The 21,832-nt window shown below is 64.0% G+C and overlaps 3 protein-coding genes and 3 non-coding genes across 7 annotated transcripts in view; 5 read left to right on the forward strand and 1 right to left on the reverse strand.

The window, feature by feature from the left end:
* LOC102934530 (zinc finger protein OZF) overlaps nt 1-21,832 on the reverse strand; it is a 1,287,564-nt gene that overhangs the window by 856,918 nt on the left and 408,814 nt on the right.
* Nucleotides 1-21,832, forward strand: part of LOC102930400 (zinc finger protein 501) — a 1,110,025-nt gene that overhangs the window by 707,262 nt on the left and 380,931 nt on the right. The window lies entirely within an intron of this gene.
* Nucleotides 1-21,832, forward strand: part of LOC102937091 (zinc finger protein 135) — a 426,373-nt gene that overhangs the window by 89,495 nt on the left and 315,046 nt on the right. The window lies entirely within an intron of this gene.
* Nucleotides 451-532, forward strand: TRNAS-GCU. Its single transcript has one exon. It is a non-coding gene; the product is annotated as a tRNA-Ser (tRNA).
* TRNAS-GCU lies at nt 5,457-5,538 on the forward strand. The gene has a single exon. It is a non-coding gene; the product is annotated as a tRNA-Ser (tRNA).
* On the forward strand, nt 8,163-8,244 carry TRNAS-GCU. The gene has a single exon. It is a non-coding gene; the product is annotated as a tRNA-Ser (tRNA).

Raw genomic sequence — 21,832 nt, forward strand, 5'->3', positions numbered from 1 at the left:
TGCCGTTTAACTACTCCACGTGCATCTTTCCACTAGGAATCATGCTCTGGGACATCCTCAGACGTGGCCATTTCTGAAACAGAGACTTTGAACAGCTACCCGCCCAGCCCCTTACCGCCGGGGCGAGCTCCGGGGTGACCTGGTGGCCGGACGGGAATTAAGCCCGGGGCTCGGGGCCTGGAGACGGGCAGGGAGACCCTCGGCGGAGGAGGGTCCGCCCAGCCCCTTACCGCTCGGGCGAGCTCCGGGGTGACCTGGAACCCCTCTCTGCTCACCCCGCGGGTCTTTTGGGCTTTGTTCATCACATTTAGTCCTTTACAATGGCACAGAGAACTTCTTTTTAACAACCAAACTTTCCTGTCCCGTCCCTCCCTGGCCAGCCAGTGAGCTGGCAAAAAGTTTCCCAGCAGCACTGACTTTGGGAAGTGTTAAATCTAAGCCAGCAGCTCAGATGGGGTGGCCGAGTGGTTAAGGCGATGGACTGCTAATCCATTGTGCTCTGCACGCGTGGGTTCGAATCCCATCCCCATCGGATGATTTTAGTCTCCTCCCCACACACCCATCTCCACGCAACACCAAACTTCGCCAGCGAGCCTGCTGCATCTCGCCTCCAAACACAAGCCGACCTTATCAGGCCCACGGGGCGGGGGGCTGGCAGAGGCAGGTGTTGGATGGTTTAAATTACGCTGACAGGCACCAGGCTTCATACCTGGGCCAGCCTGCGTGCGACAATCCAGCCTTAGGCAGGACCTTGCTGGGGGCAGAAATCCATGGTGGTCTATCCGCCCAGGTTCAAATCTTGCCAACTACAGAAGCATTAGATTTCTGTTTTTTGCAGATTTGGTGCTTGAGCATCCTTACTCCATTTTAATCGCAGTGTTAAACACTAATAGAATACCAATTGAAATGCATTATAAATACTTTTGGATGTTTTTCTACATTTTCAAATACATTGATTTCAATTACAACACAGAACACAAAGTGTCCAATGCTCACTTTATCTTATTATATTTCATAACAAAGATTTACACTGTCAAAAAGAGAAACAAAAGAAATCGGGGGTTTTTTTTCAATTCCCCCCAGACAAGTAGTGTTGTGCAATTTCTTTATTGCGAAAATGCAACTTACAGATGTAGTTTTTTGTTACATAACTGCCCTCAAAAACAAAACCATGTAACACTTTAGAGCCTACAAGTCCACTCCGTCCTATTTCTTGTTCAGGCAATCACTCAGACAAACAAGTTTGTTTGCATTTACGGGAGATAATGCTGCCGGCTTCTTCTTTACAGGGTCACCTGAAAGTGAGAACAAGCATTCGCATGGCACTGTTGTGGCCGGCATTGCAAAGTATTACGTGCCCGCTATGCTCAGTGTGTGCGTGCCCCTTCATGCTTCGGCCACATCCCAGAGGACATGCATCCACGCTGACGACACTCATTTAAAAAATATTACATTTGTGACCGAACTCCTTGGGGGAGAATTGTATGTGTCCCGCTCTGTAGTTTTACCCGCATTCTGCCACGTATTTCACGCCCTGGCAGTCTCGGATGATGAGCCAGCCCATGTTCATTTTAAGAACACCTTCACAGCAGAGTTGACGAAACGCAAAGGAGGTACCAATGTGAGATTTCGAAAGGTAGCCACAGCTCTCGACCCAAGGTTTAAGAATCTGAAGTGCCTTCCAAAATCTGAGCGGGACGAGGCTTGGCGCATGCTGTCAGAAGACTTAAAAGAGCAACGCTCCGAGGCGGAAACTACAAAACCCGAACCACCAGAATAGAAAATCAGCCTTCTGCTGGTGGCGTCTGACTCAGCTGATGAAAATGAACGCGCGTCCGTCTGCACGGCTTTGGGGCGTTAGCGAGCCGAACCCGTCAGCAGCAGGTGTGTGTGTGGATAGTCTGGCCCCATCACTGCAAGACTCCAGCAGCAGCAGCCTCTGTCCCATTGGGGGGAGTTGAACCCCAATGTGATACCCCCCCAACCTGCCCTATGACCGTCCCCTCCCCTCACACACCCTGGAGTCACAGTGCGGGAAGGGAGCGTCACACATGGGCACAGACGCTTTGCAGAGTCAGGGCGCTGAGAAGTTACTTCCCCGCGTTTCCCACTGCGGCTGAGCACAGCTGCCTGCCGTCAACCTCCCGTCACTCAGGTTCAACAAGGACAAGTGCGGAGTCCTGCCCTCAGGACGGGAGAATCCCATGCACCGCTACAGACTAGGGACCGAATGGCTCGGCAGCAGTTCTGCGGAAAAGGACCTAGGGGTGACAGTGGACGAGAAGCTGGATATGAGTCAGCAGTGTGCCCTTGTTGCCAAGAAGGCCAATGGCATTTTGGGGTGTATAAATAGGGGCATAGCGAGCAGATCGAGGGACGTGATCGTTTCCCCTCTATTCGACACTGGTGAGGCCTCATCTGGAGTATTGTGTCCAGTTTTGGGCCCCACACGACAAGAAGGATGTGGAAAAATTGGAAAGCGTCCAGGGGAGGGCAACAAAAATGATGAGGGGACTGGAACACATGAGTTACGAGGAGAGGCTGAGGGAACTGGGATTGTTTAGTCTGCAGAAGAGAAGAATGAGGGGGGATTTGATAGCTGCTTTCAACTACCTGAAAGGGGGTTCCAAAGAGGATGGAGCTCGGCTGTTCTCAGCGGTAGCAGATGACAGAACAGGGAGCAATGGTCTAAGTTGCAGTGGGGGAGGTTTAGGTTGGATATTAGCAAACACTATTTCACTAGGAGGGTGGTGAAGCACTGGAATGCGTTACCTAGGGAGGTGGTGGAATCTCCTTCCTTAGAGGTTTTTAAGGCCCGGCTTGACAAAGCCCTGGCTGGGATGATTTAGTCGGGGTTGGTCCTGCTTTGAGCAGGGGGCTGGACTAGATACCTCCTGAGAGCCCTTCCCACCCTGATCGTCTATGAATCTACCTACTTCCGCCTTGTATCTCGCTCTCCCAGCCTGCGTTCCTGCCCAACCCAGCCAGCCTATCCCACAGAGACCCGGCTCGCCGGGCAGCTGCCTGCCCCCTCGGCCTGAGCCAGCCCCGGCAGCTTGCAGGCCCTATCCGCTCCTGGAGCCCCTCTTTTGTGGCGTCAAACGCCCGATCTTTCCGCCGCAGCCCTGAGCTTTTCCAGGTCACCCCGACGGCTCTCAGAGCACCCAGCCTAAAGGGCTGGGCTCCTGTCTCCGGCTGCGACCGCGATTTCCATTGACCTCTGTGACGTTTTCTGCCAGCCCCTACCCCGCAGCTCCCGGCCCCTGCCCGGGTGGGGGGACCCCGCAGCTGCCCCAGGGGCTAGGGGACCCTGCAGCAGCCCAGCCCCATAGGCAGGGGGACCCCAGAGTTCCCATGCACTGCAGCGGTGGGGGACCCAGGACCCCCAGCAGCCATGGGTGTGAGCCCACCTCCTCCCTTTTGTCAGGGATATTTTTCGTGAAAGCCAGGGTCAGGTCACGGGCTTCCGTGAGTTTTTGTCTGTTGCCCGTGACCTGTCCCTGGCTTTTACGAAAAATATTTGTCACAAAACCTTAGCTGCACACAAGATGTTTTTCCGATGGAGCCATGAGTTTGAGTCCTCGAGCTTCCTTTAAATTCAGTCTCAGAGGAAAACATTTATTCGAACAGGGTGAAATGTGTACCGAGGTGTCAGAGACTCCCTCCCATGAACAGCTCTCTCTCTCTGTCGCTCAATGTCCCCGTCCCCACAGCTCATGGAGAGTCGGGCCAAGGCGGGCGGGAGCTGGACAGCATCCCAGAGCCGTGTGAAGGAAGAGAGGAAACGGGAACAGACTGCCCAGCTCCTGGTGGGGTGACAGAAGGCAGGAGAGGGGCAGGAGGTTTTCCCTGCTAGGAAGGAAGGAATCATACATGCTCATGGGACTTGGCTCAGGGCTGCGGGAGTTAATGGGGATGGAGGCACCCAAGGGTGCTGTTCCACGTTTTCCCACTGTCCAAAGTGCAGGGTGTCTGAGAAATATGTCAGTCCTTGCCCGTTACTTTTTCTCTGACTCAGTGAATGCAGCTGCTGCTCCCGGGCCTCTCCCAGGAAAATACCATTTCTGTGTAAAGGTCTACAAGTTTGACAGAAGGGAGTGAAACGGGAGGGCCGCACGGTGGTGCCAGAAAGAAAGAAGGAAAGAAACAGCGCGCGTCTGCCCTGCGAATTCATGGAGAGCGAGTCTCTTCATCGCCATGGGGAGGTGCCCCCCACCCACCTCCTGACCCTTCCCTCCACCGCCAGCCAGCACCGCCGGGGCCCGGTGCCTTCGTGGCTGTGGTGTGTGAGTGTCACTCAGTGCAAGGAGGTGGCTAGTCTCCTCCTGGCTGAGTGGCTGCATTTACACCTTTCTCTGACTCCTGAGTCCGGCCGGATCAGCCCCCAGCCCCAGGCTGGCTCAGGGCACGGGTCCCCGGGGCACCAAGGCTGTGGGCCTGGCGGGTGGCTTCGCCCTCGCTCGGATCCCCCGGCGCTCTGTGCGTGTGCTTTGCGGGCAGGCAGGCTGGGTTTGGTCTCCACGGGCTGTTTCCTGGGCTGCAGCTGCCTGGCGGTGTTGGACTTCGACTCCACCAGACCAGCTCCGTGCAGGTTTGAATGCAGCTGCCCTGCAGGGCCTGTTTTAGCTGCAGAGTCCAACCAACGCAATGAGCAAGCCAGGGGGGACAGGGCACCCCACGCGGGAGCAAAGGGCTGTCAGCTGGAGGGGCTCGGGTGCGGCAGAGAACACAGGACAATGGGTTGGGGTTGGGGGGCGGTGCCGCAGCCCGGGGGGTTAGTGGGTCTGGAGGCCCGGCTCCCCGTGTCCCTTTAAAAAACCAGGGTCTGTCTGTGCACGGAGCTCAGGAGAGAAAATTGAGACAGACCCAGCCTGGAGTGCTTGGTAAGCCGGGTGCAAGCCAACGATCCATGTGTAATAAGGGTAAGTTCATACATCTAGGAAGGACGAATGCAGGCCATACCCAGAGGCTGCGGGAGCCTAGCCTGGGAAGCAGTGACTCCGAAAAATAACCGAATGACACCACATCTGGCTGTTATTTTCTCTTGTAAAAATATCATTCCTCAGAACAGCCACCAGCACTTTTCCCAGGAGAGGCTAATTTCCCAGACGATCCTCCCGCTGGTCTGAATTCCCTCCACCCCTCTGTGGGCGCTCTGGGCCCCTGCGGTTTAATTGGTCCATGTCCGTCTCCCCATTCGAAATGCTGATTTGGACGCTGGCGGATGTGGCCATTTCCGAAATACAGACGTTGCACAGCGAACCCGTCTCTGCGCCTCCAAGGGGTATTTTGTGGGGGGGTTGGGGGGGGGGGTTTCATTGCACTTAGACTTCTAAAGTAGCACCGAAAACTTTCTTAAATAGCCAGACGTTCCCGTCCTGGCCAGCCGGTGAGCTGGCAAAAAGTTTCCCAGCAGCACTGACTTTGGGAAGTGTTAAATCCAAATGAGCAGCTCAGATGAGGTGGCCGAGTGGTTAAGGCGATGGACTGCTAATCCATTGTGCTCTGCACGCGTGGGTTCGAATCCCACCCTCATCGGACGCTTTTTAGGCTCCTTCCCATATGACCCTCTTCAGTTCAGTGACAGGCCCCAACACGCGCACGCACAGAAACCTCCCCAGCGAACCTGCGGGATCCCTGCTCCTCTGACTCGGGAAACAAGCCGGCCTTGGCAGGCCCAGCTGGGGGTGGTTTAATTTGCACTGACAGGCCCCAACCTGACACCGGGACCAGCCCAGCCGTGCTGCACCGAACCCTCTCCCACCCCGGCTTTGGTCTCTCACGCCTGGTGGGCTCGGCCGTCCGCACCTGGGAACGGGGCAGAAACGTGCCCAGTGGGAATTAAAGTCACACTTTCCTCTCTCCACCTCTGATCGTCTAAGGCGACCGTTGGCCCTTTACTAAAACTCAGGGCGGGGGTTTTGCTTGGCTAGCTCCCAGTCCCAAAGGAACGGGGACGGGTGGATGGGGAATCAGGACCCTGAGACTGACAGTCCCCAAGGGTCCAGGTGGAGAGGCCAACGCTTCCAGTCAGCGTGATTGACGGGGCGGGCAGGCTAACCAGAGACCTTTGCAATTTTTCCCTTATTTTTTAATTGGTTGCTGTTGAATAAATTGCATTTGCTTCGAGCTTTATGCAACGATCAGTGGGTCAGGGGAGCGCCCAGAGTGGAGAGCGCATCCCGGGGTGGGCACACCCTAGCCTCGGTCCTATGTCAAGATGCGGGGGTCGAGCCCCCCACCCAGGAGTCCTGGGCCCAGCCGAGTTGGGGTTACGAGGACTCTGCCACACGGGGGCCACTGCTGGAGAGAGAACGGCGATTTTCTTTGTACCGACCCAGGAGCAGGAAACGATCCAGCCCTTTCTCCTGTGCAAAGGGAACAACGTGCAAAGACCTGCTGGGGCTCCCCCGGAGCGGCTCGGCACCCCCCAGCTCCGATGGCAGCCACTGATGGGGCTGGGCCCTCCGACAATCCTGCCCTGGGCAGGGCCGTGCAGGGGGCAGACTATGCCAAGGAAGAATTGCCCCTGCTGGGGTGACACTAGCGTGTGTATGTGCAGGGAGGGGCCACCTCCCTCTGGGACGTTTCTCTCTCCTTCCCCCCCTTCTATGATACGACACGAGTCTGAATGGCCAAGGGGGGGGATGAATCTACAGCCATGGCATGAACCACAGACACACGCTCCTCACGCTCCAGCCAGGAGGAGACCGGCAGGAAGGCCTGCTGGTCAGCCCCGGACCCCCTCGCACACCCGCCCAGCCGTGAGGGTGCCGGGGAAGCTGGTCTGAGCAAAGAACGGGCGAGGAGCATGCGGTGAGAACAGAGCCACGCGTCGGGCGGCCTGCAGTTTTACTGCCTGAGCATCCCTCAGGCCAACCCGCGCCGGGCCGGGCCTGAGTCTTGGGCTGTCTACACTTAAAACATCACAGCACGTCCCCGTCGCCACTCACTGCGGGGACGGGAGGAGTGATCCTGTCCCTCTAGTTAATTCACTTCCCCGTGGGGTTACCAGAGGAATTCTTCCATCCACCTAGCGCTGTCTACACCAGGGCTTAGGTCAGTTTAACTACGTTGCTCAGGGGTGTGGCTTTTTCACACCCCGCAAGAGACACAGCTTTGCCAGTGCGAGTTCCCGGTGGAGACCAGCCCTTAGATCTGTCTCTTTCAGTGTGTGCAGGGAACTGTGAGAGTAAAACATCGACGCACACATACAGAGCCTGAATTCCCCAGATTTAATCTCCGTGCCCTTTCCAGACAGCCACAAAATTCAGTCCACTGTTGCATCGGGAAGGGAAATAAAGGCAACGCTATTGTTATGATTAAATAAAGTTTAGAGATGAGTTATTTACTTTAAAATTAATTATGGATTCCTCTAAATAACACCGTATTATGACATAAGAACAGAGACAAACCTTCTCACTAAAGGCAAATTTCCAAGATGATCTGCAAAATATTATTAATTGCCAATCCTGACCCCAAGGGAGGTCTGGACATCTCCAGTTTAACCACTCTGCCTCCACCTTCCCATTAGAAATGTTGTTCTTGGACATTCCCAGACTTGGAAATCTGTGAAATCCAGACCACGAGCAGCAAACCTGGCTCCCCGCGCCAGGAGGGATTTGGGAGTTTTCTTCCTTTCACTTTACAGTCACACGGAGACAGTTTTACAAAAAGCCAAACCCTCCCCGGCCTCAGCCAGCCAAGGAGCTGGGGAAATGTTACGGGCCGCAGAGGCCACGGCAACAATTCAATGACAGCAAACCCATGAGCAAGGTGCCCAAGTAGCCAAAGCAACGGGCTGGTTCTCTCTGGTGTCATATTTGTCGGCCACTTTCATGCTTCTCTCCCCAACAACCGCCTCCCTCCTTCAGGTCAACGACAGCCCCGCCCGCATTTCCTGCTTCTCCCAAAAAGCCGCTGGACACTGTGCGGGGCGCAGAGCCGCACGAGAGGGAACCAGAGAAGCACCCTGAGGTGGAGGCCGAGCCGAGGGTGACCAGACAGCAAACACGGGGTGTGGGGGGGGTAATAGGAGCCGATATAAGAAAAAAGACCCAAAAATCGGGACTGTCCCTAGAAAATCGGGACAGCTGGTCACCCTAGCAGAGCTGCAGCAGCGAGGGCGAGAGGCGCAGGCCAGGAGGTGGGTGCATGGCTCCGATGAGGTGGCCGAGTGGTTAAGGCGATGGACTGCTAATCCATTGTGCTCTGCACGCGTGGGTTCGAATCCCACCCTCATCGGATGATTTTCGTCTCCTTCCCATAGGCCCATCTTCGGTCCAGGGACAGGCCCCTACAATCCTCGCGAGCGAGCCTGCTGGATCCCTGCTTCGGAGACTCAAAACACAGGCCAGCCTTGGCAGGCCCAGGTGTTGGATGGTTTAAATTACCCGCACAGGCACCGGCTTGCTACCTGGGCCCGTCTGGCTCCCCACACCCTTCAATATTGCTAAACGCCATGGCATTGGGCAGGCATGGCATCTGGCTGATTATTCACCAGGACCCCCCAAATCTTTTTCAGTCCCTGCTTCCCGGCATAGCATCCCCCGTCCTTCAGCAGGGCCGACAGTCCTTGCTCCGGCATGTATCCATTTCCCTTTAGCTCCATGAAAACACCTTCTGTTTGCTTGCACCCAGCGAACCAAGGGACCCGGATCAGTCGGGATCACGGCCTGGATTGTCTCGCCTGAGCCGAGTGCAGAGAAAGCCCTCGATTTCTAAAGAGACTCGGGGAACCCAGAGCAGAGGAGCGGGGACTCCAGACTCATTCAGCCCCCCAACACCACGTCTTGGGGGGGAGGGACTGCGGGTCGGGAGTTAGGGGCACCGGCGGGGCTGGCGGGGGGCAGGGCTGGGCTAGCAGGGGGCTGCGGGTCGGGAGTGAGGGGCACCGGCAGAGCTGGGGGGGCAGGGCTGGGCTGGCAGGGGGCTGCGGGTCGGGAGTGAGGGGCACCGGCAGAGCTGGGGGGGCAGGGCTGGGCTGGCAGGGGCTGCGGGTCGGGAGTGAGGGGCACCGGCAGGGCTGGGGGGCAGGGCTGGGGGGCAGGGGGTTGCGGGTCGGGAGTGAGGGGCACCGGCAGGGCTGGGGGGGCAGGGTTGGGGGGCAGGGCTGGGCTAGCAGGGGCTGTGGGTCGGGATTGAGGGGCACCGGCAGTGCTGGGGGGGCAGGACTGGGCTGGCAGGGGGCTGCGGGTCGGGAGTGAGGGGCACCGGCAGGGCTTGGGGGGGCAGGGCTGGGGTAGCAGGGGCTGCGGGTCGGGAGTGAGGGGCACCGGCAGGGCTGGGGGGCAGGGCTGGGCTGGCAGGGGGCTGGGGATCGGGAGTGAGGGGCACCGGCAGGGCTGGGGGGGCGGGGCTGGGCTAGCAGGGGGCTGCGGGTCGGGAGTGAGGGGCACCGGGAGGGCTGGGGGGGCAGGGCTGGGCTGGCAGGGGGCTGCGGGTCGGGAGTGAGGGGCCCCGGCAGGGCTGGTGGGGGCGGGGCTGGGCTGGCAGGGGGCTGGGGATCGGGAGTGAGGGGCACCGGCAGAGCTGGGGGGGCAGGGCTGGGCTAGCAGGGGCTGCGGGTCGGGAGTGAGGGGCACCGGCAGGGATGGGGGGCAGGGCCGGGCTGGCAGGGGGCTGCGGGTCGGGAGTGAGGGGCACCGGCAGAGCTGGGAGGGCAGGGCTGGGCTAGCAGGGGCTGCGGGTCGGGAGTGAGGGGCACCGGCAGAGCTGGTGGGGGCGGGGCTGGGCTGGCAGGGGGCTGCGGGTCGGGAGTGAGGGGCACCGGCAGGGCTGGTGGGGGCGGGGCTGGGCTGGCAGGGGGCTGCGGGTCGGGAGTGAGGGGCACCGGCAGAGCTGCGGGGGGCAGGGCTGGGCTGGCAGGGGGCTGCGGGTCAGGAGTGAGGGGCACCGGCAGAGCTGTGGGGGGAGGGCAGGGCTGGCAGGGGCTGCGGGTCGGGAGTGAGGGGCACCGGCAGGGCTGGGGGGGCAGGGCTGGGCTAGCAGGGGGCTGCGGGTCGGGAGTGAGGGGCCCCGGCAGAGCTGGGGGGGCAGGGCTGGGCTGGCAGGGGGCTGCGGGTCAGGAGTGAGGGGCCCCGGCAGAGCTGGGGGGGGCAGGGCTGGGCTGGCAGGGGGCTGCGGGTCAGGAGTGAGGGGCCCCGGCAGAGCTGGGGGGGGCAGGGCTGGGCTGGCAGGGGGCTGCGGGTCGGGAGTGAGGGGCACCGGCAGAGCTGGGGGGGCAGGGCTGGGCTAGCAGGGGGCTGCGGGTCGGGAGTGAGGGGCACCGGCAGGGCTGGGGGGGCAGGGCCGGGCTACCAGGGGGCTGCGGGTCGGGAGTGAGGGGCCCCGGCAGGGCTGGGGGGGGCGGGGCTGGGCTAGCAGGGGCTGCGGGTCGGAAGTGAGGGGCACCGGCAGGGCTGGGGGGGCAGGGCTGGGCTGGCAGGGGCTGCGGGTCGGGAGTGAGGGGCACCGGCAGGGCTGGGGGGCCCAGGGCTGGGCTGGCAGGGGGCTGCGGGTCGGGAGTGAGGGGCACCGGCAGGGCTGGGGGGGCAGGGCCGGGCTAGAAGGGGCTGCGGGTCGGGAGTGAGGGGCACCGGCAGGGCTGGGGGGCCCAGGGCTGGGCTGGCAGGGGCTGCGGGTCGGGAGTGAGGGGCACCGGCAGGGCTGGGGGGGCAGGGTTGGGGGGCAGGGCTGTGCTGGCAGGGGGCTGCGGGTCAGGGGTGAGGGGCACCGGCAGAGCTGGGGGGGCAGGGCTGGGCTGGCAGGGGGCTGTGGGTCGGGAGTGAGGGGCACTGGCAGGGCTGAGGGGGCAGGGCTGGGCTGCCAGGGGGCTGCGGGTCGGGAGTGAGGGGCACCGGCAGGGCTGCGGGGGGGCAGGGCTGGGCTATCAGGGGCTGTGGGTCGGGAGTGAGGGGCACCGGCAGGGCTGGGGGGGGCAGGGCTGGGCTAGCAGGGGGCTGCGGGTCGGGAGTGAGGGGCACCGGCAGGGCTGGGGGGGCAGGGCTGGGCTAGCAGGGGGCTGCGGGTCGGGAGTGAGGGGCACCGGCAGAGCTGGGGGGGGCAGGGCTGGGCTAGCAGGGGCTGCGGGTCGGGAGTGAGGGGCACCGGGAGGGCTGGGGGGGCAGGGCTGGGCTGGCAGGGGCCTGCGGGTCGGGAGTGAGGGGCACCGGCAGGGCTGGGGGGGGGCAGGGCTGCGCTGGCAGGGGGCTGCGGGTCGGGAGTGAGGGGCACCGGCAGGGCTGGGGGGGCAGGGCTGGGCTGGCAGGGGCTGCGGGTCGGGAGTGAGGGGCACCGGCAGAGCTGGGGGGGCAGGGCTGGGCTGGCAGGGGCTGTGGGTCGGGAGTGAGGGGCACCGGCAGGGCTGGGGGGGCAGGGCTGGGCTAGCAGGGGCTGCGGGTCGGGAGTGAGGGGCACCGGCAGGGCTGGGGGGCCCAGGGCTGGGCTGGCAGGGGCTGCGGGTCGGGAGTGAGGGGCCCCGGCAGGGCTGGGGGGGCAGGGCCGGGCTAGAAGGGGCTGCGGGTCGGGAGTGAGGGGCACCGGCAGGGCTGGGGGGGCAGGGTTGGGGGGCAGGGCTGGGCTGGCAGGGGGCTGCGGGTTGGGAGTGAGGGGCACCGACAGGGCTGGGGGGCGCCCAGGGCTGGGCTGGGAGGGGCTGCGGGTCGGCAGTGAGGGGCACCGGCAGAGCTGGGGGGGCGGGGCTGGGCTAGCGTGGGGCTGCGGGTCGGGAGGGAGGGGCACCGGCAGGGTTGGGGGGCAGGGCTGGGCTGGCAGGGGGCTGCGGGTCGGGAGTGAGGGGCACCGGTGGAGCTGGGGGGCAGGGCCGGGCTGGCAGGGGGTTGCGGGTCGGGAGTGAGGGGCACCGGCAGGGCTGGGGGGGCAGGGCTGGGCTGGCAGGGGGCTGCGGGTCGGGAGTGAGGGGCATCGGCAGAGCTGGGGGGCCCAGGGCTGGGGGGGCAGGGGCTGCGGGTCGGGAGTGAGGGGCACCGGCAGGGCTGGGGGGCGCCGAGGGCTGGGCTGGCAGGGGGCTGCGGGTCGGGAGTGAGGGGCACCGGCAGGGCTGGGCGGGGGCAGGGCCGGGCTGGCAGGGGCTGTGGGTCGGGAGTGAGGGGCACCGGCAGGGCTGGGTGGGGCAGGGCCGGGCTGGCAGGGGCTGTGGGTCGGGAGTGAGGGGCACCGGCAGGGCTGGGGGGGCAGGGCGGGGCTGGCAGGGGGCTGCGGGTCGGGAGTGAGGGGCACCGGCAGAGCTGGGGGGCAGGGCCGGGCTGGCAGGGGGCTGCGTGTCGGGAGTGAGGGGCACCGGCAGAGCTGGGGGGGGGCAGGGCTGGGCTGGCAGGGGCTGCGGGTCGGGAGTGAGGGGCACCGGCAGAGCTGGGGGGGGCGGGGCTGGGCTGGCAGGGGCTGCGGGTCGGGAGTGAGGGGCACCGGCAGAGCTGGGGGGGCGGGGCTGGGCTGGCAGGGGCTGCGGGTCGGGAGTGAGGGGCACCGGCAGGGCTGGGGGGGCAGGGCCGGGCTGGCAGGGGGCTGCGGGTCGGGAGTGAGGGGCACCGGCAGGGCTGGGGGGGCAGGGCCGGGCTAGAAGGGGCTGCGGGTCGGGAGTGAGGGGCACCGGCAGGGCTGGGGGGGCAGGGTTGGGGGGCAGGGCTGTGCTGGCAGGGGGCTGCGGGTCGGGAGTGAGGGGCACCGACAGGGCTGGGGGGGGCCCAGGGCTGGGCTGGAAGGGGGCTGCGGGTCGGGGGTGAGGGGCACCGGCAGGGCTGGGGGGGGCAGGGCTGGGCTAGCAGGGGGCTGCGGGTCGGGAGTGAGGGGCACCGGCAGAGCTGGGGGGGCAGGGCCGGGCTGGCAGGGGGCTGCGTGTCGGGAGTGAGGGGCACCGACGGGGGGGGGGCAGGGCCGGGCTGGCAGGGGGCTGTGGGTCGGGAGTGAGGGGCACCGGCAGAGCTGGGGGGGGCAGGGCCGGGCTCGCAGGGGCTGCGGGTCGGGAGTGAGGGGCACCGGCAGGGCTGGGGGGGGCAGGCCTGGGCTAGCCGGGGCTGTGGGTCGGGAGTGAGGGGCACCGGCAGGGCTGTGGGGGGCGGGGCTGGGCTGGCAGGGGGCTGCGGGTCGGGAGTGAGGGGCACCGGCAGAGCTGGGGGGCGGGGCAGGGCTGGCAGGGGGCTGCGGGTCGGGAGTCAGGGGCACCGGCAGGGCTGGGGGGGGCAGGGCTGGGCTGGGCTGGCAGGGGGCTGCGGGTCGGGAGTCAGGGGCACCGGCAGAGCTGGGGGGGCAGGGCAGGGCTGGCAGGGGGCTGCGGGTCGGGAGTGAGGGGCACCGGCAGGACTGGGGGGGCAGGGCTGGGCTAGCAGGGGGCTGCGGGTCGGGAGTGAGGGGCACCGGCAGGGCTGGGGGGGCAGGGCTGGGCTGGCAGGGGGCTGCGGGTCGGGAGTGAGGGGCACCGGCAGGGCTGGGGGGCCCAGGGCTGGGCTAGCAGGGGGCTGCGGGTCGGGAGTGAGGGGCACCGGCAGGGCTGGGGGGGCAGGGCCGGGCTGGCAGGGGGCTGCGGGTCGGGAGTGAGGGGCACCGGCAGGGCTGGGGGGCCCAGGGCAGGGCCGGCAGGGGGCTGCGGGTCGGGAGTGAGGGGCACCGGCAGGGCTGGGGGGGCAGGGCCGGGCTGGCAGGGGGCTGCGGGTCGGGAGTGAGGGGCACCGGCAGGGCTGGGGGGGCAGGGCCGGGCTAGAAGGGGCTGCGGGTCGGGAGTGAGGGGCACCGGCAGGGCTGGGGGGGCAGGGTTGGGGGGCAGGGCTGTGCTGGCAGGGGGCTGCGGGTCGGGAGTGAGGGGCACCGACAGGGCTGGGGGGCGCCCAGGGCTGGGCTAGCAGGGGGCTCTAGGTCGGGAGTGAGGGGCACCGGCAGGGCTTGGGGGGGCAGGGCTGGGGTAGCAGGGGCTGCGGGTCGGGAGTGAGGGGCACCGGCAGAGCTGGGGGGGCAGGGCCGGGCTAGCAGGGGGCTGCGGGTCGGGAGTGAGGGGCACTGGCAGGGCTGTGGGGGCAGGGCTGGGGTAGCAGGGGCTGCGGGTCGGGAGTGAGGGGCACCGGCAGGGCTGGGGGGGGCAGGGCCGGGCTGGCAGGGGCTGCGGGTCGGGAGTGAGGGGCACTGGCAGGGATGGGGGCCGGGCTGGGCTAGCAGGGGGCTGTGGGTCGGGAGTAAGGGGCACCGGCAGAGCTGTGGGGGGGCAGGGCCGGGCTAGCAGGGGGCTGTGGGTCGGGAGTAAGGGGCACCGGCAGAGCTGGGGGGGGCCGGGCTGGGCTGGCAGGGGCTGCGGGTCGGGAGTGAGGGGCACCGACAGGGCTGGGGGGCGCCCAGGGCTGGGCTGGAAGGGGGCTGCGGGTCGGGGGTGAGGGGCACCGGCAGGGCTGGGGGGGGCAGGGCTGGGCTAGCAGGGGGCTGCGTGTCGGGAGTGAGGGGCACCGGCAGGGCTGCGGGGGGGCAGGGCTGGGCTGGCGGGGGCTGTGGGTCGGGAGTGAGGGGCACCGGCAGAGCTGGGGGGCAGGGCCGGGCTGGCAGGGGGCTGCGTGTCGGGAGTGAGGGGCACCGGCAGGGCTGCGGGGGGGGCAGGGCTGGGCTGGCGGGGGCTGTGGGTCGGGAGTGAGGGGCACCGGCAGAGCTGGGGGGCAGGGCCGGGCTGGCAGGGGGCTGCGTGTCGGGAGTGAGGGGCACCGGCAGGGCTGCGGGGGGGCAGGGCTGGGCTGGCGGGGGGCTGTGGGTCGGGAGTGGGGGGCACCGGCAGAGCTGGGGGGGGCAGGGCCGGGCTCGCAGGGGCTGCGGGTCGGGAGTGAGGGGCACCGGCAGGGCTGGAGGGGGCAGGCCTGGGCTAGCCGGGGCTGTGGGTCGGGAGTGAGGGGCACCGGCAGGGCTGTGGGGGGCGGGGCTGGGCTGGCAGGGGGCTGCGGGTCGGGAGTGAGGGGCACCGTCAGGGCTGCGGGGGGGCAGGGCTGGGCTAGCAGGGGGCTGCGGGTCGGGAGTGAGGGGCACCGTCAGGGCTGCGGGGGGGGGCAGGGCTGGGCTAGCAGGGGGCTGCGGGTCGGGAGTGAGGGGCACCGGCAGGGCTGTGGGGGGCGGGGCTGGGCTGGCAGGGGGCTGCGGGTCGGGAGTGAGGGGCACCGGCAGGGCTGGGGGGGGCCCCAGGGCTGGGCTAGCAGGGGGCTGCGGGTCAGGAGTGAGGGGCACCAGCAGAGCTGGGGGGCGGGGCAGGGCTGGCAGGGGGCTGCGGGTCGGGAGTCAGGGGCACCGGTAGGGCTGGGGGGGGCAGGGCTGGGCTGGGCTGGCAGGGGGCTGCGGGTCGGGAGTGAGGGGCACCGGCAGAGCTGGGGGGGCAGGGCAGGGCTGTCAGGGGCTGCGGGTCGGGAGTGAGGGGCACCGGCAGGGCTGGGGGGCAGGGCTGGGCTGGCAGGGGGCTGCGGGTCGGGAGTGAGGGGCACCGGCAGAGCTGGGGGGGCAGGGCTGGGCTGGCAGGGGGCTGCGGGTCGGGAGTGAGGGGCACCGACAGGGCTTATGGGGGCCCAGGGCTGTGCTATCAGGGGGCTGCAGGTCGGGAGTGAGGGGCACCGGCAGGGCTGGGGGGCCCAGGGCTGGGCTAGCAGGGGGCTGCGGGTCGGGAGTGAGGGGCACCGGCAGGGCTGGGGGGGCAGGGCCGGGCTGGCAGGGGGCTGCGGGTCGGGAGTGAGGGGCACCGGCAGGGCTGGGGGGGCAGGGCCGGGCTAGAAGGGGCTGCGGGTCGGGAGTGAGGGGCACCGGCAGGGCTGGGGGGGCAGGGTTGGGGGGCAGGGCTGTGCTGGCAGGGGGCTGCGGGTCGGGAGTGAGGGGCACCGACAGGGCTGGGGGGCGCCCAGGGCTGGGCTAGCAGGGGGCTCTAGGTCGGGAGTGTGGGGCACCGGCAGGGCTGCGGGGGGCAGGGCTGGGGTAGCAGGGGCTGCGGGTCGGGAGTGAGGGGCACCGGCAGAGCTGGGGGGGCAGGGCCGGGCTAGCAGGGGGCTGCGGGTCGGGAGTGAGGGGCACTGGCAGGGCTGTGGGGGCAGGGCTGGGGTAGCAGGGGCTGCGGGTCGGGAGTGAGGGGCACCGGCAGGGCTGGGGGGGGCAGGGCCGGGCTGGCAGGGGGCTGCGGGTCGGGAGTGAGGGGCACCGACAGGGCTGGGGGGCGCCCAGGGCTGGGCTAGCAGGGGGCTCTAGGTCGGGAGTGAGGGGCACCGGCAGGGCTTGGGGGGGCAGGGCTGGGGTAGCAGGGGCTGCGGGTCGGGAGTGAGGGGCACCGGCAGGGCTGGGCTAGCAGGGGGCTGCAGGTCGGGAGTGAGGGGCACCGGCAGGGCTGGGGGGGGCAGGGCTGGGGTAGCAGGGGGCTGCGGGTCGGGAGTGAGGGGCACAGGCTGGGCTAGCAGGGGGCTGCAGGTCGGGAGTGAGGGGCACCGGCAGAGCTGTGGGGGGCGGGGCTGGGCTGGCAGGGGCTGCAGGTCGGGAGTGAGGGGCACCGGCAGGGCTGGGGGGGCAGGGCTGGGCTAGCAGGGGGCTGCGGGTCGGGAGTGAGGGGCACAGGCTGGGCTAGCAGGGGGCTGCAGGTCGGGAGTGAGGGGCACCGGCAGAGCTGTGGGGGGCGGGGCTGGGCTGGCAGGGGCTGCAGGTCGGGAGTGAGGGGCACCGGCAGGGCTGGGGGGGCAGGGCTCGGCTAGCAGGGGGCTGCGGGTCGGGAGTGAGGGGCACCGGCAGAGCTGTGGGGGGCGGGGCTGGGCTGGCAGGGGCTGCGGGTTGGGAGTGAGGGGCACCGGCAGAGCTGGGGGGGCAGGGCTCGGCTAGCAGGGGGCTGCGGGTCGGGAGTGAGGGGCACCGGCAGGGCTGGGGGGCAGGGCTGGGCTGGCAGGGGGCTGCGGGTCGGGAGTGAGGGGCACCGGCAGAGCTGGGGGGGGCCGGGCTGGGCTGGCAGGGGCTGCGGGTCGGGAGTGAGGGGCGCTGGCCGAGCTGGGGGCGGGGGAATGAGGCGTCTGACTTGGGGGTGCATTACACTGAAATTGACCCCCAAGAAAGAGACAGGAACGGGGAGTCTCACCCGTTCCAACGTGATTTCTTCGTACTGCGCCCCGTTCCCCTGGACAGAATGGGTGGGGACCGCATGAGAATTGGGCCCCCGCACGGCAGAACGAAGGACAAAGAACGAAATAAAGAACGAAAAGCCACAAGATCTATTTGCCAGCACCATGCGAGACCTGTCCCCCCAGATTCACCCTCCCCCAATTCTCCAGGGGGGGTCTTCCACCCCACCCCACAGACCGGCCCCCCCCACCTGGGAAACGGGGTAAGAAGTACAAGCAGGACTCTCTATTGAACAGAAGCAGAAGTGGGGGCCAGAGGTGAGTTTGGGGGGGAAGGTTCAGGGGCTGGGGGTGTTTGGGGGGAGGGGAAGATTTGGAGGGGAGTTTGGGGGAGGTCAGGGTGGGTTGAGGGAGATTTGGGGGGTCAGAGATGAGTTTGGGGGGAAGTTTGGGGGCTGGGGAGAGTTTGGGGGGAAGATTTGGGGGGGTCAGATCGGAGTGAGCTTGGGGGGAAGGCTGCGGGCAGGGGAGAGTTTGGGGAGAGGGTTCGGGGGCTGTGGGGAGTGGAAGATTTAGAGGGGAATTTGGGGGAGGTCAGGGTGGGTTGGGGGAGATTTGGGGGGAAGGTTTGGGGGGTCAGATCAGGGGTGAGTTTGCGGGAAAGGCTTGGGGGCAGGGGAGAGTTTGGGGGGAAGGTTCGGGGGCTGGAGGAGCTTGGGGGGAGGGGAAGATTTGGAGGGGAGTTTGGGGGAGGTCATGGTGGGTTGGGGGAGATTTGGGGGGTCAGAGATGAGTTTGGGGGGAAGGTTGGGGGCAGGGGAGAGTTTAGGGGGAAGGTTCAGGGGCTGGGGGTTGGGAGTGAGGGGCACCGGCAGGGCTGTTTGGGGGGAGGGGAAGATTTGGAGGGGAGTTTGGGGGAGATCATGGTGGGTTGGCGGAGATTTGGGGGGTCAGAGATGAGTTTGGGGGGAAGGTTTGGGGAGTCAGATGAAAGGGTGAGCTTGGGGGTAAGGTTGGGGGCAGGGGGAGGTTGGGGGGGAAGGTTGGGTGGCAGGGGGGAGTTTGGGGGAGGGAAAGATTGGGGGTGGGGGTGGGTGGGGGGAACGGTTCCCAGAGGTCAACATGCATCTAGGAGGAAGCTGTACCGGTCCAACCCCTCCCCGCCTTCGCTACTCACATAGGCTAGTGCCTCCAGGGTGTCGTATCGGCGAGGACCGGAGGAGAATTCGCCTGCCCGAGAGACACCCCCAGACCGGAGCCACGTATCCCACCCAGCGCTCCCCGCACAGGCCTGCCACCCCAAGGAGCATCTGGCTAGAGAATACCCCGCTCCCACTGGGCAAAGCCAACGCCGTAACGGAGACACGGGATTGGGGGTGACCCACCGAGCGGGCTCCGGGCCAAGGAGCGGCCAGGGCGGGCGCTGGGGTGGAGCCCGTGCGGGGCTCACGGTGGAAGCCCCCCGTCGCCACGAGAAACAGGCTGGACCCGCACCGGGGAAGCGGCCTGCGCTAACTTGGGGGTGAAATCATTGTCATGAGGGTGAAGAACCCACAAACCCAGCGTCACAACCATTGACGGTGGGTCGTCCTCGTTTTGCACCAGCCCTCGCGAGAACTCACTTTGTCGACGCCCGCGGAAGAACTGGGTTGTTTCTTTCCTTAGGGGCTGGTGCCGTCATGGGCCCATTTCGTTTTACTCATTTCTATTCAAATTGCCCAGAAATGCTAATTCCTTGGGCGAGGCCCAGGAGCCGAGGCTGGGCCAGTAGATAGACCAGGGCTGAACTATTTCCCTGGCCCTGGCACGTTTTTACAGCTGGAAAACATTGACTAGCCACTCGCTTCGCGTCCCGACAGAGCGGGCAAAGCCCCCTGCTCTTTCGCTTTTCACTGGTTCTTTTCACTTTTCCACGTCTGGCGGCGTCTCTGGCTGGGCAGTTCACGGGAGACGCCCTCCAATGTTCGCTTTGTTCGCGCAGCTCCAGGCGTCTCTACAGGACCTCACTTGGAAATATTTCGCCAGAGGAAATTCAGAGGGAACCACCCCCTGCCTCAAATTGCTCCCGGTTAACGAGCTGAGCGGGCAGGAACCTCGATAGCCAAAAACCGTCTGTGAATGGCGAGCCGAATGTGCCCCCTCATTAAACATTTGACTCTGTTACGGTACATGGAGACTCTTTCCCTCGGAGCATCTCTCTGCAGCGTGGGATTCAAACTCCGGCTTCCAGCAGGAAACGTGACACGGACACAGCACCTCGTGGACCTGGCTACCCCGAGACGGGGGCCGTGCTGCAGCTGACAAATCTGGAGCTCGGCGCACCACCTGAGTGGCCGGGGTAATGGGGAGCTGCCCTGAGGGTGAGTCCCAGTTCTGCGCCTGGGGAATGGTGGATCAACTGTTGAATGAGGAAACTAGAGGCGGGGGGCAGTCCATTGGGGCTCCTCTCACCCACCCGCACGCTGGAAATTGCTCCTGGAGTTTTGCAGTCCCAGATCCATCTCAGCGGTCCTGCTGCCAAGCCAGTTGTCCCCCATTCTGTATTTGTGCATTTGGTTTTTCTTCCCTAAGTGTGGGCACCGGACATTTGTCCTTGTTGAATTTTATCGGGTGGCCTATAGCCTCGTCCTCCAATTTATCAAGATCCCTCTGAATTTTAGCTCTGTCCTCCAAAGTGTTGGCAACCCGCCCGTTAGCTTTTGACAGTTTGGAGATAATGAGAAGGCCGTGGAGCCCGTGGGGTATGGAGTTAAAATCCCTGCGAGATTTCAGCAACGGGCAGAATGCATGAGAGACAGGCTATGGGGTGTATTGTTAAAGAATCCCAAGAACAACTTCAGACAGAAGAAGGCTTCTTGTGCACTTTTTCATATCCCCTTCCCTTGCATTTGACTGGCTTAAAGGAGTCCTGGCTGATGTGTGTTTCCATTGTTTTCTTTCTAAGAGTTTTACCCAGGAGTCACCCTAGCAAGATGGTTAATAACTAGTGGGCAGCCAGGGCCTCCACTCCTTATGTTAATGAAAGGGCAAAACTCTTCATTAATGCAGAATTAAGGTTGCCTGCTGGGATACCATCCCCTTGCAGAACCTCAACTTCAGCAAAACTCCAACATCTGCAAACCAGAAAATGCACTGTTAAGGTTGCCCACACAACCTTAACTCTGCCTCTTAGAGCCATGTCCCAATATGGCCTGTTAACACACGTACATTTACTCTGCCAGCACCAAAGTGACTGAAAAGGACAAATTCTTCACCTGCCTTTACCACCCTTCAAACCAGAGCCCACCATCTGAGCTGGGCCTGACCAGGCACAAGCCCAGGGCAAGCCAGATAGCGTCACAGGTTGATCCTGGCTATGACAGCGATTGCAGAGTGAGGCACCCCCACATACACACACCTACTCAGAGAGATGCCCCCACCCCTCTGCCTCCGCTTCACCCTGCCACACTGCCCCCCTTTTCCTCTTCCCAAAAGCCTGCCGGGGGGGGGGGGGGGCTCATTTTCCCTTGTGGTGCCCCCCCTCAGCTGTTCTCATCTGAGAACCAAAGGGTTGATTCAGAGGGAGATGATTAGGCCCTAAGTTGGACCAGCTGCTCTCCCCCCAGGATTTTCTACGGTTCTGGTCCATGTTGCTGATCGAAAGATGAGTTGACCTCCCTTTTACACATTTTATTAAAACGAGCAAACCAATAAAAGCAAGAACACACAACACTAATGTCAAAGTACTATCAACGTGACTAAACTAACTATGGGTTGAACACAGAGCTATCAAGCTAAGGCCAGATCAGTAAGTCAATGTGTTAACAACGATATTGCTTTGGAATCAAGTCATCAATGTAGTCAAATCATCAGATTAATACAACAGATAATGAACTGTTCTACTTTGCAAGTTGCAGTGGGGGAGGTCTAGGTTGGATATTAGGAAAAACTTTGTCACTAGGAGGGTGGTGAAGCACTGGAATGCGTTACCTAGGGAGGTGGTGGAATCTCCTTCCTTAGAAGTTTTTAAGGTCAGGCTTGACCAAGCCCTGGCTGGGATGATTTAGTTGGGGATTGGTCCTGCTTTGAGCAGGGGGTTGGACTAGGTGACCTCCTGAGGTCCCCTCCAACCCGGATATTCTATGATTCTATGATAAATCCCCAAATAGTAACCCAGCGACACGACCGTCCATTGAGAATCCACACTGAACCAGCGAATATGTCAATCCTGAAACCAAATGACAGTTCTGGTTTAAGATACAACCTTAAAACCAATTAAAATCTACCCCCTTAGACGTTACCACTGTGTGGCTAATCCTTCTGCTTCCCTCTCCAACTTCCACACAGATGTTATTGAGGCATTAATCAACAGACTTTTAACACATTCAGTGATTTCAGGGGGCAGATTTTTAAAGCTATTTAGATTTGGGGAACTATTCTACCTCGCACCTTCCCTATGTGGATTTTACTTCTGATCTAGACAAGCACTGAATGTAATAAAAAGGGCAGGACATCCCCAGTTAAAAAATGAAAGACAAAAAACAGATGCACATTGGAAAACAGAATCCCAACTCTCGATATAAAATGATGGGGTCTGCATTAGCTGTTACCACTCAAAAGAGAGATCTTGGAGACACTGTGGATAGTTCTCTGCAAACATCCACTCAATGTGCAGCGGCCGTCAAAAAAGCGAACAGAATGTTGGGAATCATTAAGAAAGGGATAGAAAATAAGACAGAAAATATCAGATTGCCTCTATATAAATCCATGCAGATGTGGTCGCCCCATCTCAAAAAAAGATATATTAGAATTGGAAA

Source organism: Chelonia mydas, chromosome 28 (genome assembly GCF_015237465.2).
Source record: "Chelonia mydas isolate rCheMyd1 chromosome 28, rCheMyd1.pri.v2, whole genome shotgun sequence".
Classification (NCBI taxonomy): Eukaryota; Metazoa; Chordata; order Testudines; family Cheloniidae; genus Chelonia; species Chelonia mydas.